At 42.2% G+C, this 21110-nt stretch overlaps 1 protein-coding gene and 1 long non-coding RNA gene across 2 annotated transcripts in view; one reads left to right on the top strand and one right to left on the bottom strand.

The window, feature by feature from the left end:
* The window catches only part of LOC135368033 (endothelin-converting enzyme 2-like), a 70331-nt gene that overhangs the window by 38185 nt on the left and 11036 nt on the right, over positions 1 to 21110 (bottom strand). The gene's annotated exons all lie outside the window — the stretch shown is intronic.
* LOC135368019 (uncharacterized) lies at positions 7847 to 9609 on the top strand. Its single transcript, XR_010414632.1, has 3 exons — positions 7847 to 7882; positions 8006 to 8124; positions 9107 to 9609. It is a non-coding gene; the product is annotated as an uncharacterized LOC135368019 (long non-coding RNA).

Below are 21110 nucleotides of genomic sequence, written 5' to 3' on the forward strand. Positions count from 1 at the left end.
AGACATCAGGTAGTTTATTCTGATTATTGGGCGCTTGAATCCAGCGTTGATTAAGGCAGGTGATATGTTGTCGCCGTGTTTGTATTGCTTCAACAACTTGCACTTTGTCGCGATGAACTTACACAATCTCTTATTGATGCTTCCTTTCTTTGTATGAATGTTCTTGAATGGCGTACAAGAGAGTATTAGATGAAAATCGTCTGGTGGTCCACCGCAATTGATATGTTTGTTGAGTTTCAACAGGTGATAATACATCAGACCTTGCACGACAATATTGAACTTCTGTTCATTTGACATCCTTGACTGGTAGAATAAAATAAATGTGTAGAGGTTCTAGGGTGGAATATACCACGTGATAAGATGTTTTTATGTACTTTCCATTTCAACCGTTAGGTGTAATTTCAACAAATCCGTAATGAATCGTGCGATATAGACTGCTTGTATATGATAATTTGATCTGATTGCTTTCTTGATTAATGCAATGCCCATTGCAATGATTACAATTACGTTTGGTCTAGTGTATTTCAACTCTTCGTTAGCGAACCTCAAAAACTCCACCATCAGCCCAAGTGGTCCTTCCGACGATGACGTGCAAATATTTTTATAACTATTGTAGATTCGGCATACAAGTTCTCGCATCTTGAATTCCATAATTTGCACCATATCTCCGAATACGACCATGTCTAGGACGTATTGAAATGCAGCGATAAATGAATCGTTTCGCGGCTCCTCCTTTTCGAAGCAACTTTTTATCAGGTCCTCCCATGACGAATGGTAACGAGTACAAAATCTGTCCATCTCTTCAATGTATATCAGTTGTCTGTTCTGTTTTGTAGTGCGCCTCGACATTTAATTAAATCATATTGGTGCTAATTTTATTTATGAAAATTTTATTATCTGGTTCATAATTTTCCACCTGCCGTTAGAATTATGAAAGTCAATTTACAAAAAAGATGTGATGTGTAAAGGAAAAATGTTTGCTCTCAGTGATTCTATGTACAAGACAACGCTAGAGCCCCTCCTTCCCTCACTTGACTTGTAGGAGCGATTTTATGGCTTTGTATACTGAGACCATTGTTTGGATTCCCCTACTCCCTGCGGGCGTAATCTTAACCGAATGTGTACGGGAACCCTCCCACTTCGTTTCCACTAGTGGGTCCTGAATGAAAAAGACGTGTTTCTGTGATGTATATTTGCGCTGTGTGATTATGAAAAATGTTTGCCTAAATTAATTATTGCTTTTGACTTTGTTTCAGATGATCACTCGATTGATATTAATAAAAATATTCTACTAGTTGGGAATGTTGTGTGCGTTGATTTCCGCTGTAGCAAACAATATAATTTGCATTTCAGATGAGTTGTTTGCGACTTCTACGTGTATTGCAAAGTTAACATAAAACGATGTAATTAAATTTGTTTCTCGTTTTCGAATTAGTATTGTTTCTATCACTGAATAAACTTGACTTTCACTCGATTGATATTTTGTGAGTTGAGAATAATGATTGCCTAATAGTTGTGTCTGATCTGAAATACATTAAATGCAACGTTTCTCGTTGAGTATTGTTTGCACCGATAATATTTTCTCGTTTGCTTAGAAAGTCTATTCTTAGATTTTTTTTATAGAATTCTTATTGTGTTCTTTAGAATCGAATAATTCCAATGTCTATTTGCGATTAATGAAAAATTTCGCCTCTGTACACCAGTCCTAAGAATATTTCCTTTTTGGAGGAAAGAATTTGAAAAAGAGAGAGGATTTCCCCACCTCGCAGATTGACAACAGGCTCCCCGCTTTTTGGGCTGTATAGATGGAGAGAGTGACCCCACCAGTCTGCATAGAGGGAGAGAGTGACCCCACCATGTCTCGAGTCTGGTTGTAATTATTGTAAAGCTGTGGTGCTTGTTTGGATACCTCTGTCAAGGTAAGTGCCTGAGTAGGATATTGTTAGCTCGCAAGGTTGATTTTATGATCGTTCAAAAGATATATTATTTCAAATTGTAATGTTTGCTATTATTTTCCTGTGTGTTGTTTACATGTTGGCAGATGCATCGTTCAAAGCCTTTCTCTGCTATTCATTCGTGCATGTTTATCGTTTTGATTGATTCTTTTTCAATTATTTTCCTGCATGTGTCTGTTGTTTACCGTTGGTAGATGCACCGTTTAGAGTGTTTCTCTGCTATTCATCCGTGCATGTTTCTTGCTTTGTTAGATTGTTCTTCAACTATTTATCCTTTGTGTACCTCTTGTTTACGTGTTGGATTTTGACTCTCTATTATCTGTTTCAGTAATATTTTCCTGTCTGTTGTTTACACGTTGGCAGATGCGCCGTTTAGATTGTTTCTCTGCTATTCAGCGTTAGCTCTGTGCTGTATTAAATTATTCATCATGTGCTGTTCAAAGTGTTTCTCTGCCATTCATCCGTGCATGTTGATTGTTTTGATAGATTCTTTTTCATTAATTTTCCTGCGTGTGTCTGTTGTTTATGTGATGTGTTTTGGTTCTCTATTAGCTGTTGATCGTTTTTCTCATTATTTCCGTATGTCTATGCTGTTTACTTAATAAGAAATTGATTAATTGTGTAATGTTGGAATAATCTTCCCTATTGCGCTCGAAAATGTTCATAATTGTCAGGTGTACGCCTCCCGTCTTCAACAAATCAGTGCAGATATTATTAGAGCTGATTGTTGGCTAGGAGCGTGCTACGCAGTGAAGTTCATTTTTTAATATATTTTCTGTGTTGAATTCATAAAACAAAGTGTCTCCTAGAATGAAAATTGTATGGGGAAGTCACGAGGATGATTTTATGATATTTAAAATGATAGTCTCCTCCTCTGTTGTTTTGATTAACCAATGTATTGTTATAGATTTTATTTCCTCTTGTGTTCGTGTCCCATGGTCTTCCAGGTTCTCTGCTGTTCACGTACATCTGTCAGAACTTCCCGCTATTGCACTGATGGTTCTCACATATAGGAATATTAATTTTCTGATGAGTTTGATTTTTTCTTCTGATTTTTGAATGATAGATTACTATGTTGTTTTGATTAAGAGTAACTTCTTTGTAGTGGTGTAGATTTTATTTCCTCCTGTGTTCTTGTCGTTCGTATTCCGCGGTCTTCCATACATCTATCGGCACCCGTCTTCAACAAATCAGGGTAGATATCATTAGATCTGGTTGTTGGCTAGGAGCGTGCTATGTGGTGAAGTGGAATATCTTCTTTGTAGTGGTATAGATTTTATTTCCTCTTGTGTTCTTGTCATTCTTTATTCTGTTTGTTGGGTAGTAGTGTGCTATGTGGTGAAGTGGAATATCTTCTTTGTATTGGTATAGATTTTATTTCCTCTTGTGTTCGTGTCGTTCTTTGTTCTGGTTGTTGACTATGAGCGCGCTACGCAGTGAAGTTCATTTTTTAATGTATTTTCTGTATTGAATTCATAAACCAAAGTAAGGTTTGTAGTGTCTCTTAGAACGAAAATTGTATTGTGGAAGTCAGGATAATGATTTTATGATATTTAAAATGATAGTCTCCTCCTCTGTTGTTTTGATTAACCAATGTATTGTTATAGATTTTATTTCCTCTTGTGTTCGTGTCCCATGGTCTTCCAGGTTCTCTGCTGTTCACATACATCTGTCAGAACTTCCCGCTATTGCACTGATGGTTCTCACGTATAGGAATATTAGACTTTTTATAATAAAACTTTTAATTTTGGTTGTAATCATATTGATTAAAAATATATTCTTTGATTAAATGTGTCATAATGGAATACTAGCTGTTGCGCATGAAGCTACATATCAGAACATTGTAATTAAAACTCCGCTATGGTTGGTCATGTTAGACTTTTTATAATAAAACTTTTGATTGTAATCGTATTGATTAAAAATATTTTCTTTGATTAAATGTGTCATAATGGAATATTATCTATTGTTCTTGAAGTTGCATATTAGAACTTTGTAATTAAAACTCCGCTAGGTTGCTCATGTTAGACTTTTTATAATAAAACTTTTAATTTTGATACACACACCACCTGACAAAAATTGCGAACGAAGTCGTCCCAGGGTGAAAAATCGCCAAAGATGTGGTCCGATGTTGTCAGTGTGCATGCCCCTACCTGCGCGCCGCATGAAAAAAAATGCGAACGGATCCGGCCCAGGCTGAAAAATAGCCAAAGAAGTCAGTCCAGTGTGTACAATCATAAGTGTACGCCTCCAGTCTTCAACAAATCAGGGCAGATATTATTAGAGCTGGTTGTTGACTAGGAGCGCGCTATGTGGTGAATTTTTTAATGTATTTTCTGTGTTGGATTCATAAAACTAAGTAAGGTTTGTATGGGGAAGTCACGAGGATGATTTTATGATAGTTAAAATGATAGTCTCTTCCTCTGTTATTTTGATTAACCAATGTAGTGTTATAGATTTTATTTCCTCTTGTGTTCGTGTCCCATGGTCTTCCAGGTTCTCTGCTGTTCATATACATCTATCGGCACTTGTAATTAAAGCTCCACTATGGTGGTCATCTTAGACTTTTTATAATAAAACTTTTAATTTGATAGTAATCGTATTGATCTTCTTTTATTAAAAATGTGCTACTCCTTCTGCTTAATTGAAAACTTGCGTGATTATCACTAATAAAATACCCCTTCAATGCTATTGCATCAGATTTTTTGGCTGAGTTTTTCTCCTTCACGCAGAGTCATAATTCCTGACACTAATGACTTTAATAAATATATTTTCACCTGTACTTTTGTGTATGGCTATCCTTTGCATGTAAATCACCTACTGCACACCTGCTGTAGCGGGAAAAAAAATTGCGATTGAAGTCGACGCAGATTGAAAAATGACGAAAGAAGTTGGCCCAGGCTGGAAAATGTGAGAGGGTAAACGCGCACGCAGCCCTCCCCTCGCCGATAAGCGCGCGGACAACCCTCCGCACTGGCCCCGCGCAGGGAAAATACGCTCAGGGCTCAGGGCAGGGGTGCCTTAGTTTGGACAGCAGTTTAATGGGACAACCCTCTTTACTACTACTCATTCAGTGTTACTGGGACAGGCAGTTTCATAAACCAAAACTATGAGATGTCACCCGAAATCAAGAAGAACAGCAAAACACATTTGTTTTTACTCTGTGTCACATTTCTAGACTGGTCTATATTTTCCAAAAATATCCAAAAACATCCGGGTTTTATCCAAAAAAAGCCCACTGGAGAGGATCTATTTAAAAATATCCGGATTTTTTTCAACCCTGTCAACGGTAGAAGTGCAAGTGTGCAGACGAGCTGGTACACTGTAAAACGACGATAAAACCTGAGACACGGAACAGAAAAAAGACAACACGACACGTTCTCAAACACAGCAACCCATTTAATGACAGCCTACACTCCCAATAACCTCCTGATAGGCAGAAAGGGGGAAATAGAGGGAACACTACCACACTTGGCTCGTGACTAAATCTCTTTGTACTCAGCTAAGAGTCGCCCAAACGATTCACGCACCTTTTTCAAAACACTGTTCTCCTGGAGAAGCTGGAAACATTTGTGACAATTTTTCAAGTGTTCGACCAATTCAGAATTTCCTGAAAGGCTGTCGGCATTCCTTTTATGCTCTAAGAGCCTAATGTTTAAGCATCTACCTGACCGTCCTACGTAGCGAAAACCACATGCAAAAAGAACATAATACACACCGTCTACAGAGCACTCAACAAAGCGCCTTCAAACTGCAGTATGACGGTGATTGTACCACGGCCACCAAAGCGGCAAAGATTAATTCAAACTACATTGGAAGCTCTGCTTCTCTTAGACGTTAACATTTCTAAAAGTGTGTGCACAGCCCTTTAAATTGTCATGTGCCGGTAGTGGTGGTGCCTGTGGCTCCAATGCGGTACGCAGTAATCCAAATCACATTGCTCTATTGTGCTTGTCACAGAAGTTAAATAGCATCCCAAAAAGCGTTTGCTTCGCCCCTTTAAACTACCATATGCCGGTTGCACCAGTGGTACCAAAGTGGTAAACAGTAATCCAAATTACATTGCTCTATTGCGCTTCTGGCAGATGTTAAATAAAATTCCTAAAAGCGTGCCCACCGCCCCGTTTAAACTATGATATGCAGTTGATAACAGTGATACCAGGGCGGTAAACAGTAATCCAAATTACATTGATCTGTCGTGCTTCTGGCAGAAGTTAAATAACGTTCCTAAAAGCGTGCCCACTGCCCCTTTTAAACTGTGATATGCAGGTGGTACCAGTGATAGCAGAGCGGTAAACAGTAATCTAAATTACATTGATCTGTTGTGCTTCTGGCACAAGTTCAATAACGTTCCTAAAAGCGTGCCCACCACACCTTTTAAACTATGATATGCAGGTGGTACCAGTGGTACCAGAGTGGTGAACAATAATCCAAATTGCAGTGATCTGTCGTGCTTCTGGCAGAAGTTAAATACCATTTCTAAAAGCGTGCCCCCGCCCCTTTTCAAATATGATATGCAGGTGGTGCCAGTGATACCGGAGCGGTAAACAGTAATCCAAATTACATTGATCTGTTGTGCTTCTGGCAGAAGTTAAATAACATTCCTTAAAGTGTCCCCACCGCCACTTTTAAACTATGATATGCAGGTGGAACCAGTGATACCAGAGCGGTAAACAGTAATCCAAATTACATTTATCTGCCGAGCTTCTGGCAGAAGTTAAATAGCATTCATAAAAGCGTGTGCTTCGCCCCTTTAAACTACGATATGCCGGTGTGGCGGTTGTACCAGTGGTGCCACAGCGGTAAACAGTAATCCAAATCACATTGCTCTATTGTGCTTGTCACAGAAGTTAAATAGCATCCCAAAAAGCGTGTGCTTCGCGCCTTTAAACTACCATATGCCGGTTGCACCAGTGGTACCAAAGTGGTAAACAGTAATCCAAATTGCATTGCTCTATTGCGCTTCTGCCAGATGTTAAAGGTCAGATATGCCGATTTTGAAGTGCCGCAGAACTGAGCGATACTCGCGCTGTGTGTTCATTACCTAACACTGAATATGTGTGCGAAATATCTTGCTCCAACTGTTCGTAGTTTTTTAGAAAACAGTTTTGTTTAGTTCCCACGCCCGGCCATCAGACCGTCGGCAAACCCTGCGCACGGGCGCACCGGCGTCACTGCTCTCGGTTTATCTGTCTTTGGCTTGGCATGGACTCTTGGCTTGGCCGCTTGGCTTCTTTCGTTTCGTCCTCTGTGCATCGTACATAAGCGAACAGCTGTTATGTTATTGATAAGCCGGAAACAAAGCATGTGAATATTTTTTTTTGGCACGGCGTCGTTTGGAAAGTGCACTTCCTTGTTCTGACCTTGCCTTTTATGGGCTGGAGCGATATGCCACGGCGAAGTTGTCGAAGATGCGACGGTGCTACGTGCTACGCTGTTAGAACAATTCATCGGAGCATTCAAGTGTTACCTTTTATAAGCTGCCAAAAGACCAAGCAGTGCGAAGCTCTTGGCTGACAGTGGTGCCTGCTAATTTCCACTGCAAGGATTTCGTCAACGAATGTTATCATAGGTTACGCGCGACTCCTGAGGCAATTTGGAATATCGGCACGAAATCGTCGGATGCAAATCTGAGGTGCCCGACGCACAACATTTTGAACGTGCCACGGAGGATCAAGGCAAAAAACGAGAGCAAAAAAGGTAAGTCGAGGTTCAGATACAAAAAATAGCAAGCCTAATGAATCGATTGTGCAGCTGTCCTACTGCGCTTACTCTGATATAACCACGATTAACAACACAATAGTATTGATAATCTAACTTCTGAATTGTCACAGGTGCACGCTGAAGGCGGAAATGAAGCATGATCTGGCTTGCATCGGCTGCATGAAGAAAGTGCTGGCACGTTAGTTGCAGTCTACCTCCACCAACAGGTACGACAGTGTGATGTTATAATTTGAGTATTCACCTATGTTCAACTTTTCATGTGCACTCGCATGCAGACATCTTGACACCACTTTTAAATCTGCCCTCAAAGTTACAACCTGTGCTTTCAGGGTGGAAAACAAAGGTCGCCATTCCGATTAGCTGCTATCTCCCAGTTCAAGCACTTTTGCTGTCTGGACACTGGTTCCTGTGGATGGGCTGTTACAAGCTTCACTGTCTGATATAGAAGGTACGTTACATTAGTTCAGTTAATTTGTCTTTTGCACATTTTTGTTACTGTTAGTTGGATTACTGTTGGACATACAATCCTTTGACACACAGAAGCTGATGTCGCCTCTGATAACGTTTTAGAATTTTCAGTGTCATCAACGTCCATTGAGGAAGGTGCCTTTGCTATCTGTGAACCTTTAATTGAAGAATAGCCCAGAATTCATGTTAACATTGTCTACTCTTATTAATTCACTGTCTGTGTTCTGAGAGCTTAGAAAAATCGAAACTATTTATTTGTCACAACTTCACACTGGATGTGGTACTGGCTTTACATGTAAGCTAAAATACCTGGATTCTACAATAATTGTGTTGAACTTGGTGCATTACCGTGGGCAATGCCACATTCACTATATTTTTAGTGGGTCTGGTGCACAAATACTGTGTGCATACTGCATACATACATACTGTTCGATGGGCAAAAATACCTGAGCAGTGCTGTGTAGTCTTTTTACCCAAAGTCCATACTCTTACTGCAAAGTCACAGTACGCAGAACAGCAATGTGCAGGTATGCTGCGATAGAGATTCACAACAGAAAGAAGACTGTTGAGAGCATCTAAATTTTAATGTAACGAGACTTTCGTGCACAAGTCTGCTCTTGTTAATGTCTAGCATGAAGTTACAAACTCCCAGAATATATAAAACATGTTCTAATGTAGAGAGCGAGGGTTGCTACAGACATAAAAATAATTACACAATCATATATAATAAAATAAAAAGGGGGTACAACTCCCCCTCAACTCAACTCGACAACTCAATAACTCTACTTATTCTCTACCTTACAACATGTCATATATTCTGGAATTTTGTAACTTGACGTTAGACCTCAAGAAGTACAGCCTTCTGTGCGAAAGTCTTCTTTCTGTTGTGCACAATCATTATACAGTAAATACGACTATCCATTTCTTGTCATTAAATGCTTTTTCTTTCTTTTTTTCTGCAGTGATGAGCATCCATAAGGACACATGGCAGAAAGGGAGTCTCTTTGAGATGACAAACCCTCATCACCTCATGAGGATACAATGGTTGACGAATGGTTCTCAAGTACATCGAAACTTCAACAAATAATTCATGAAAAAGCCAGTCAATGCTAGCACCAGGAATTGAACGTGGACCGTCCTGCTACCAGTCAGAGATGTTACACTTCAGGCGCTCATTGACTTTTGGTGAATTACTTGTTGACTTTGTCCCAAGGTGGAGCTCGCCACAGCTCATTTGTCTATCTGTTAATGTTGTGGCGTGTGTTGCGTTTTTCTCTTTGTGTGTTCCAGACTCAGAACGGTTAATTTGGATCAGGTCAGGTACGTTTCATTTAGACATGGCAAACATAAAGTGGTGTTTCTCAACACAACTTAGCAGTGGCCTTCATGCATTACTGCCACGGCCATTAAGCGTGAATGGAAGGCTGCACATTATGCATGATGTAAAACCCCAAGACTAGGGAACACGAAGGGACAAACACAAACACGTCCCTTTGTGTTCCCTAGTCGCGGGGTTTTACATATGCATCATCTTCACCAGCTCACTTGCTTCCTAGCCATTTTTTCTGCACATTATGTTCACTCTACTTCTATCGTGTGCTATGTAATCTTGTTCAAGTTCTGTCAAACGACGTGTAATGCTATAAAAAATTCAGCACACTGTTTATGTGGGTTGAATGGTAGCGCATAAATGCAGAAAGGGAACTGTCATGTTATGGCAAGTGTTTACGTATTGTACATTTAACTACTAATTTTATTGGTTAGCTTTCGCCGGCGTATGATGTCAAGCCATGTTATATTAATTTGGAACATGTTCTTCTTAGTAGCCAGAGCAGCTGACACACATTGAGAACATAGCCCGTGTGTGTTTGTCTTTTCCACCGCAGCCCTTGGGTTTCCTCCCTGATGGCTACACATGTCAGGGATAGGTTTCAGAACCAGTAGTTCCCGCCAAGTGTGAATTGCTTTTCAGGGGATCATCACGCTGGCAGATGAAACATATGGACGAAACACTTGCAGGACAGGAATTGCGTAGCTTCACATAAATACTACTACTACTACGACGTAAGAGTGGTTTCAAATCTAGCTTTTTTTGTGTTCCTGACATTATCGCACGAGATGTAGTATCCACTATGATCCTTTATATGAGGGGTATGTACAGTGCAATCAACAGATGCTATTTACAAATCTGTATTTTCTACTGTGTTGAAATGGGGTAGTTTGTATCTGAGAGCCATAGTGAAACACAGGCAGCCAAGGGCAGACTTTTGATGCCCTCGAGAAACATGGCAACACATTGCAGGGATTCTGGATGCTGCATAAATTTCCAGAACACACAGCTCAAGGCAGCGGTTAAATAACAAGTGGTTAGAGAAATACAAGACAGTTGCACGTGTAAGCAGTCTGCTGTTGGATTTGCTTCTGTCTGAGATACGTTATCTCAAAGGGAACGCACGGACACACTCCGAATGATACTAGGGCTGCCTGTGAAATAGAATGAGGAGAGGGGAAGATATATAACCCTTTTTTCTTGTCTGTTATTCTATTGGTTAACTTGTCATTTGCTTAGCAGCATATATGTGTATATTCCAGAGCCTGCTAATAAATATATCAGTTGAGAGCTAGCAGTCGCATTGCAGATGTCTCATCCTGTCCTTGGCTGCTTGTGTTTCACTATGGCCATGCTTGCTATTGCAAAAACAGAAAACAAAAAAGACAATAGAAAAACACGAAAAGAGCGACCTAAAAAGCTGCCTGTGCTAGTGTTCACATCGAGGGAATGCAATGAGGTAGCATGTTCCATTCATGAACTGTGCATAGTAGTACATATCACAACAACAACCGATTATTCAGATTTTTTTTTAATTACTTTGGTTTTTTAGCTTTGTTCGCACAGTCTATTATTGGAGCTTTATGTGACTCCCCTCTTGAGATACTTTAAGATTGCTGATGCTGTGCAGTTTGTTAATTTTGAAACTGTACTGTGCTGAGGTACAAAAACAGAATTGTCATATGTGCATTTGAGCACATAGGAATAATTTGTAAGTACTTTCCTTGTTGACATTAATATTTGCACCAGGTCACAACATTGTTGATTGATGGAAAATGTAAATAAATATATTTATTTGCTTGCCAAACAATGCACAAATGTCTTCTTTTCTAGTGAGATATTCCCTGTTGACCAGAAATAAATGTGGAAAAGTTAAAGGGGCACAATGATGGTAGAGTCTAGCGTTGCTTTTTGCCACTTCACATATATTCACTGTTGTTCGTGTGCACATGTAGGAATAGGAAGGTAGAGCATGCGCATAAAAAATTTCGTATGCAGCCACACATATGGTTCAGAAGATTAATTAGATGATGTCCAAGCATATATAATTGTGCTTCATGTGCAATGGGTATGCTAATGGATTGCTTCCATGAAGCCTTTTCATTTATTTTTTATAAATTCTTTTTATAAATGTTATTTTTATTCTATATAAATTTCATAGTACATATTGTATACTTATATTTTTAAAAATTAAAAACTCAAATTACACGGCCCCTGTAAGTGTGCCCTTTTTAAATGGTTTGGTAACGTGTCTCAAACTGTAAAGGTAAGAGGCCATCGAAAATGCTGCAGACAAAGTTGCAACTTACGTATTGCTTATCATGTCCTACATACAAAGTGATTTGTACAATAATTCCTGAGCACGGAATTAATTCCGAGGATGGCCAGTGATGTCACCCGGGACGACAAGTCACATAATTGCCTCTAACACTTTTACACCCCATGGGCTGAGTTGTGAATTGAAAGAGCACTCTACAGAAGGATAAGGTGCACCTGATTTCTAGTATATATGCTATGCTCTAACTCTTTAGACACCACATTTCTAAAAACACAATTTCTAAGTGGCAATATGTGCTCTGGTACTTCTTTTGCGTCTGCATAGTGTGCAACCACATGGCTACTGGAGCTTTCGTATGCATGTTTTTGTGCGACGGTGTTCATTACAAACAATATCCAGATGTTAGACATAAAATGCAGTAGTTTGTAGCGTGCCACACAACGCAAAGTGCGGGTGTGATTCAAAGATAGCTTCTGGAAAAAGCACAGAATCCCACAAAAAGTTTAAAATGTGATTTGTATTTCGTTTTACGTCTCTCGTCGTTACATACCATCGTCGACGCTGTTGCACATTGATAAATCGTACGTAAAACTTGTCCCATAGTAGTATGCGGTTTCTCAAATACATAGCACAATTTTTTCCTGCAGGAATAAAACGCTGTCGGCATTTTCTTTCTAACACGGCTGTCGAAACGTCAGTCTCTACAATGGGCAAGTGCTGTAAACGGGCTAACGCAGACGAGACTTGATACAAATTGTACATGCTCACAAAACACAAACGACGAATTCCAGTCACAACATCGCACAGAGGTTGGTTCGCGAATGAGTTCGCAGCTGCTGCACTGTTTACTTATCGCGGAACGGTGGAACCCGGCTGTCCGCCATCTTCAAGCACAGATACGTGAAGCCGCGAGAAGCCGTAGCTGGAATCCACTGACAAGTACGAAGGCGCGTACACGTCACAATGCCCGTTCGGGTGCATCTACGTCATAAAAATGGCTGCGCCCATGTGTGTTTCGGAATGAATTATCTATGTTTTTGACATGGTACTGTACCGAACTGAGAGAATGAAGGCGCATTTTGGGGAGAGCTGGATGTGGGCTTTCAGAATATCACAACCGTTTCGACTATTTGGGATATCGGCATAGCTGACCTTTAAATAAAATTCCTAAAAGCGTGCCCACCGCCTCGTTTAAACTATGATATGCAGTTGATAACAGTGATACCAGAGCGGTAAACAGTAATCCAAATTACATTGCTCTATTGCGCTTCTGGCAGTAGTTAAATAACATACCTAAAAGCGTGCTCACCGCCCCTTTTAAACCATGATATGCAGGTGGTACCAGTGATACCAGAGTGGTGAACAGTAATCCAAATTACATTGATCTGATGTGCTTCTGGCAGTAGTTAAATAACATACCTAAAAGCGTGCTCACCATCCCTTTTAAACTATGATATGCAGGTAGTACCAGTGGTACCAGAGTGGTGAACAGTAATCCAAATTGCAGTGACCTGTCGTGCTTCTGGCAGAAGTTAAACACCATTTCTAAAAGCGTGCCCTCCGCCCCTTTTCAAATATGATATGCAGGTGGTACCAGTGATACCAGAGCGGTGAAGTGTAATCCAAATTACATTGATCCGATGTGCTTCTGGCAGAAGTTAAATAGCATTCCTAAAAGCGTGTGCTTCGTCCCTTTAAACTACGATATGCCGGTGTGGCGGTTGTACCAGTGGTGCCACAGCGGTAAACAGTAATCCAAATTACATTGCTCTATTGCGCTTCTGGCAGTAGTTAAATAACATACCTAAAAGCATGCTCACCGCCACTTTTAAACTACGATATGCAGGTGGTACCAGTCGTACCAGAGTGGTGAACAGTAATCCAAATTACATTGATCTGATGTGCTTCTGGCAGAAGTTAAATAACATTCCTAAAAGCGTGCCCACCGCTCCTTTTAAACTATGATATGTAGGTGGTACCAGTCGTACCAGAGTGGTGAACAGTAATCCAAATTACATTGATCTGATGTGCTTCTGGCAGAAGTTAAATAACATTCCTAAAAGCGTGCCCACCGCTCCTTTTAAACTATGATATGTAGGTGGTACCAGTCGTACCAGAGTGGTGAACAGTAATCCAAATTACATTGATCTGATGTGCTTCTGGCAGAAGTTAAATAACATTGCTAAAAGCGTGCCCACCGCTCCTTTTAAACTATGATATGTAGGTGGTACCAGTCGTACCAGAGTGGTGAACAGTAATCCAAATTACATTGATCTGATGTGCTTCTGGCAGAAGTTAAATAACATTCCTAAAAGCGTGCCCACCGCTCCTTTTAAACTATGATATGTAGGTGGTACCAGTCGTACCAGAGTGGTGAACAGTAATCCAAATTACATTGATCTGATGTGCTTCTGGCAGAAGTTAAATAACATTGCTAAAAGCGTGCCCACCGCTCCTTTTAAACTATGATATGTAGGTGGTACCAGTCGTACCAGAGTGGTGAACAGTAATCCAAATTACATTGATCTGATGTGCTTCTGGCAGAAGTTAAATAACATTCCTAAAAGCGTGCCCACCGCTCCTTTTAAACTATGATATGTAGGTGGTACCAGTCGTACCAGAGTGGTGAACAGTAATCCAAATTACATTGATCTGATGTGCTTCTGGCAGAAGTTAAATAACATTGCTAAAAGCGTGCCCACCGCTCCTTTTAAACTATGATATGTAGGTGGTACCAGTCGTACCAGAGTGGTGAACAGTAATCCAAATTACATTGATCTGATGTGCTTCTGGCAGAAGTTAAATAACATTCCTAAAAGCGTGCCCACCGCTCCTTTTAAACTATGATATGTAGGTGGTACCAGTCGTACCAGAGTGGTGAACAGTAATCCAAATTACATTGATCTGATGTGCTTCTGGCAGAAGTTAAATAACATTCCTAAAAGCGTGCCCACCGCTCCTTTTAAACTATGATATGTAGGTGGTACCAGTCGTACCAGAGTGGTGAACAGTAATCCAAATTACATTGATCTGATGTGCTTCTGGCAGAAGTTAAATAACATTCCTAAAAGCGTGCCCACCGCTCCTTTTAAACTATGATATGTAGGTGGTACCAGTCGTACCAGAGTGGTGAACAGTAATCCAAATTACATTGATCTGATGTGCTTTTGGCAGAAGTTAAATAAGATTCCTAAAAGCGTGCCCACCGCTCCTTTTAAACTATGATATGTAGGTGGTACCAGTCGTACCAGAGTGGTGAACAGTAATCCAAATTACATTGATCTGATGTGCTTTTGGCAGAAGTTAAATAACATTCCTAAAAGCGTGCCCACCGCCCCTTTTAAACTATGCTATGTAGGTGGTACCAGTGGTACCAGAGTGGTGAACAGTATTCCAAATTACATTGATCTATCGTGCTTCTGGGAGGACTGAAAAGAATTCCCCATAGCGTGTGCACCGCCCCTTAAACTACGAGACCGGTGGTTCACTGCTGGTGAAAGGTTTACGGAACACCTACTGCGCATTCCTGGATCACAGTGACACTCTAACAGGCAACTGAACCGACAGACGCGCAGACACGTGCCTAGGTACGCTGCAAGTGTCACACTCTGAGGAAGGAGTGCGCAGGAGTGTGTTCCGTAAACTTTTGTCCAGCACTGTACCAGTGGCACCAAAGCGATGCACAATAACTCAAATCACGTTTGAAGAATCAAGTTGGATCTCGCGGGCTATTCATTTCTTCATCAACCAATTGCCCCATAGTAAAAATTTAAAAACAACAAGCTCAGGCCCAGCTCAAAAATAGAAGGACATAATTGAATAATTCAGATGGCATCAAAATTACCGTGGATAGCGCATGGAGTATTTCAGACGACACACGAGTTTAAATGAGGGGAAAACCAATGCATTTCATGTGATGGACACTCCCGATCATGTAGCATCAATACCTGCGCTAAAGCTATCCCAGCTGATGCGATGTACGTACTAAGACAGTGAAATAAGATACGCTGAACTATTCAACGTATGCTGACAAGGAAATGTCACATGAACTCGAAACGGTGCTACGTATGATGTGCACAAAGGGCGTATAGCAGTTGTCTAAGAAAGGACAATCAGTGTCATCAGGAAAAAATCGAGGAGTACAGGATGTCAGGAGATGACCAGTGAAAGGGCAAAGACGTGAAGAAAGGACAGGGATTAATTTTGCTGGGGTTGCATGCGAGGCTCACGCGAGCGAAACGCTGTTTGGAAGTAAACAAGTTCGGTTGCATGGGGGACGGACGTCTCTTCGTTCAGCATAAAATTATCTGAATATTGCTGTTTAGTTTTTTTTAGTCCTTCCCTTCACCCGTTATTACAGAAATACGCATGGTCCGTGATTCACCCGAGGTATTTTTCACAAATGGTTCGCGATGATATATGGAAACTTTCGTCTAGGAATGTTTCGTAAATGACACAAAAGGAAAATTTCTAGAATGAGGGTCTTGGGCTTTTGGAAATTTATACGGTATCGAAAATACTAGGAAGTAACCCTCTCCAATAGGTAAAGGAACGGTGTTCCCTTTGCTCTTTCCTCTGCGCCACAGTTCTTGGTGCACAGATTGGATAAATTTGAGGTTTAGCGAACATTCGAAACCGAACGCGGATCAGGCTAATTCGTATTTCCGTTGACAGATGGTCGTTGCCACAGATGGGCTTAGTTGCCTACAGGATAAACTTAAAAATTCTAGAATCACCCATGTGCGTGTTGAATACGACACACGTGACTTGCATAGTCACCAGGATCAATACGAGTAACTCGGCTTTGCGAACCACAGTATTCCAGGACCTTCCAAGCGTAAAAAATCCGGAAGGGGTTCATCAATTAGCCCGCGATCGCGGTATAACGGCGGCATTGGGCAGCACACAGCCGGCAATGGAGAAATAAAGTTCTCCAGTTTCTTTAGTTATGTCTATAACGCCACGCTTTCCAGTAATTGCATGGTGTCTGAAATTAGGACCGGAATTAGACTGAGTCGCACTTCGGACGAACAAGATTAGCACGTCTCGGGGTACAGGGGCCGTATTATGGTCAAAGCAATCGACCTCCATTACTTCAAATCTTTTCTGTCATTGGTGGACAATCTAAAAAGGCGTGAATATTAAAAGTAGTTGACACCTTTTATCAACCAATGACACGTGTTATCTTGGGATGGATCCCGCCTTATCGATGTTTCCTCATGAGAACCCGAAGGCCACACCTCTGACCTGCCCGCCTTGCCTTGTTGCTTCGGTTGTTTGATGATGGAAACAGAAAGCTCTTCTGGCGTAAAACTGAATTTCGTGGGAAATGTGCGCAAAAGCACGCTCGTAATTTCATTTTTTCATTTTGTTATTTTTCATGGTGTACAGATGTGCAAGGCAGCAATGAATCTGTGACACCGTGACTGTACTTGACGTTTATAATAGCGGTATGTGGCCGTGAGATGGCGCCGGTGGCCCACGGCGGCATCAGAGCCTTCGGCAGGCGACAAAACAAACCCACAAAGGATCGAACAGACAGTGTGGCGCGAAGCGTAAACGCGACTATAAGAAATCGGTTTGTGCTTTAAATCATGAGCTTCAGCTTATTTTTCTCAATTTTTGTGCGATGACGTTATGGAAGTCGTCTTTCAAATGCTTCCTTCGTGAGTTGTGGGGGTAATAACGGTACTCAAATGATCGTTGATACTCTACTCCACAAGCAGTGATCGACGAGTTGATCGACGAGTATTTTGCGTGCACCCTTCTATTGCAAGAACATCGACTGCACGACGCCTCGAAAAGCGCGCCACTTTCACACGTACGAGAGGCGATCGGCGCAGAGAAATTGTGACGGTGAAGCGCGTTGTGCATCGATACTTTCTGCATTATTAAACCATTAAACGAAAAAAAGCTATGAACTTTTTGTTACCGCGAGCACATACACACTTCATACAACATCATATAAAAGTATGCATGCGGACGCATCACTAAAGTCGCGCCGCTCAAAGTAATCGACTCTTTTTCGCCAGATTACTTTTAAGCTTTGAAACTAATCTTGTACGTCATGATTACGTCAAAATGATGTAGGGCCACGGTCCTGATTAGCATGAAGCCATGACCTAGGGAATGCTAGGGAGAAATGCAGGGACAACTAATACGGCTATATTCAGTTATAGAGGCTAGACTCTACATTGGGGCGGCACTTTCCAGTAGCATTTCACGGCTGCACGTAGTCGCGTCGCCGCCGTCCTTTTTGGTCGCCGGAGCTACAGAAACCGACCGAACCACTTTCTCTCTAGTGTTCACTAGCGTTTCATTTTACGAGTACGAAACCGAAACTGGAGTTGTAGTTCATTTGAGAAAGTGGTTGTGGTTGTCGTACTTTCGTTGCATTGCTGTCCGCTATCGGACGAAGAGAATGAAGTTATGTGTACTACGAGAAACCGTGACAAGAATGAGGTTTTCAGGAGGCGCTTTTGTGGCTCTTGTTACTATACATTGTTATAGCGAATTCGGGTGGTCATTTCGTAGCAAAACGGCCGAGCGCTCGGAAATTGCTAGGTCGGCGACCGAGCTGGATCACGTGACCGTTGCCACCCCGACATGATTGCTAGGAATCTAGCGGTTTTAGGTACTTGGATCACGCTAGGGGCGTCGCGGTCGCAAGTCTTCGAGTTCTGTCGTCTGCTAAACCACGTGATTTCAACATGCGGGCCAATTAGGGCACTCGCCACCGTTGCAGTGCGGATGTGACGACACCGGATACAGTTGAGCAATCTGCTGCTCGATCGTTTTGAGACCGACCAAAAAAAGTGCCAGCTAGCAAATTCCGAGCGCTCGGAAAGCGCCACGCGAACATGCGAGATTTGCTTCATTTTGACTAAGCGAACATGACTGCTCGAGATCTGGCAAAAAAAGTTGCTCCGAAATGACCACGCGAATTCGCCATTAGAATGCAGAAGCTCAGTATTTTATTTCAAAGTATGGCCCTTGGCGATGAAACTCGCCATTCATGATCTTAAAAATAAATTCGCTCTTTCTGCAAGACGCCATCGGCCATCTCTGCGCAAGTTCTCACACCACCGTAATAACATTGCACTGTAGCAATTGGCTGTATGAATGGCAAATGAATACAGTCAACAACTGCGCAGATGTTGCATTGCTTATAGCGCATATTAGTCGTATTATGAAGTAGTGCAGCTTATTGGTGTTGTATGGGTGCATTCCAACGTAGGCAAGGACGTAGCCGGATACCGCATTCGTACCACAAGGTTTACTAACTCGCTAACTGCCGTTTCTTGCGAAGAGGACATACATGTTGGTTGAACAATTACATGTGACAGAAGTTTGTGAGCCGTTTGTTGGACTCCATGTAGGTGCGTCTACATGGTGCGGCTCCAGCGTTGAATTGTGATTTCCTTTCCCGTTACGCGTTACGGTAATGGTGGAACCCGGTCATCACCGATCATGTGGAGGTGCACCTGCAAGACAGTTGACTCTGTTTAATTGCCACTGTTCAAGAATGGACTTCGGGGGTGTGGGGGAGCCAAGGTGTCGTAAGCCCCCTAGATATGTGCTCTTGTGAAATTTTGCAAATGTGGTTGTTATGTCACATTCTTGCACGGAACACCATGCCACAAAAAATAAAGTAAAATAAAAAATAAAGTATATCAACCAAGTATACAGTTATTTTCGCATGTAAAATATTTAAAACAGTGACATATTGGTACAGAGCCCTATGTACTCCTGCACGTCAGCCCCTGATGACAACTGCGCCGTGTACATTGCAATATATGAGCATCGGCTGCGTTCCACGCCATGCATAGTTCGCGGTCCGGACGCAAACTCAGAGTCGAAACGCGCATGTCCACCCACATGTTGCACCCAAGTCGTGCACGCGACGTGTGCTTATCATCGCACTTTCAGCGCGCAGATACAGGTGCACGTTGGAAAGGAAAAAGATAAGCAATATGTGAAGGTGGCTGGAGGAGTCGGGAAAAATATCGGCAATGCAATTCCTTGGTTCGTGGCGATAACGGGTTGCTTTATCTGTGGGGCGTATTCCGAACATCGTGTGCTAGTACTGCTGAAACGCGGTCCTCTACATCACTTTTATGCTGCCCCCAGTTGAATTCTCCTCTGCGCTCCATCCTTTAGTGATTTTCTTGTGCCGCCCGAATTTTATTTGTCAGACATTATATACACTATATACATTATATACACTATATACATTACATACACTATATGCATTATATACACTATATACATTATATACACTATATACACGCCTCCGCGCCGTTTTGCGTAGTTATGGCCCCTGACGTGGCGTCGCTTCCCTAGCCAGGGCAACCAGGAAGGCCCGGAACATGGCTTCGTCCTTTAACCATGTGATGCGGTGTTAGATGATACCCAAGACACGTCATAAGGTATGTGATGGAAATGATTACCCGTTGCTGGTGATCCTCTTGCTGGCGTACAGAGGCGGTGATAGCCGCTGCGACGTTGTCCAGGCCCGCCGCTACCCTCTCCATGGCCTGCGTATGCTGCGCGACCGCAGCCATTAATTAATTAATCAATCCGGGCGTGCAGCCGGCGATACACACACAAAAACACACACACACACATCATTACGCATGCGATGCAAATGATTACCTGCTGCTGATGGGCCTCTTGTTGCCGTAAGGAGGCAGTAACTGCCGTCCCAATGCCGTCGAGGATCTCTAAGACACGGTCCATTGTGCGGGTGTGCTGCGCGGCCCCAGCCATCAACTCGTCAATGCGAGCGTGCATTTGACTAGGCTGAGGACGCGGTGGGCTGTCCGGAGAGGCTGCGAAAAGAATGGCCCACGTTAAAAAATGTCCTACATCATTCAGTAGAGTGTGTGTGTGTTTGTTTCCTATAGTCAGAATAAAAAGGACATGGAAGATCCTCAAAATACTGTCACCTGTCGAGCTATGTCGGGGAGGTTCCACTGATGGAAGGGACCAGTCCTCCTCGTCCGACTCGACATCCTCCACATCATCCAGATGTACGGCAGAAGCACTGGGCGCCGACGACGTTGACGTGTTCGGACGCGGCTCCGACGACGGACGTGGCGCTGAGGACGTGCTGGGCTCTATTGGATCAGGCTCGGGACGCCTGCACTGGTTGCGGTGATACATGTCATTACAAAAAATATCGCGTCGACGAAAACCATCAAATGCACACCGCTACAAAACGACACTTACGAGGCCGCTGGAGAGACGTCGGTTGGATGAAAAGCTCTCTACTCTGCAAGCCCCCAGGACCTGTAGAGCACGCGCATCGATGCCGGTGAACTCACCAACGGCGTCCTTGAACATCTTCACGTTGCCG

This window comes from Ornithodoros turicata, chromosome 1 (genome assembly GCF_037126465.1).
Source record: "Ornithodoros turicata isolate Travis chromosome 1, ASM3712646v1, whole genome shotgun sequence".
Lineage (NCBI taxonomy): Eukaryota > Metazoa > Arthropoda > Arachnida > Ixodida > Argasidae > Ornithodoros > Ornithodoros turicata.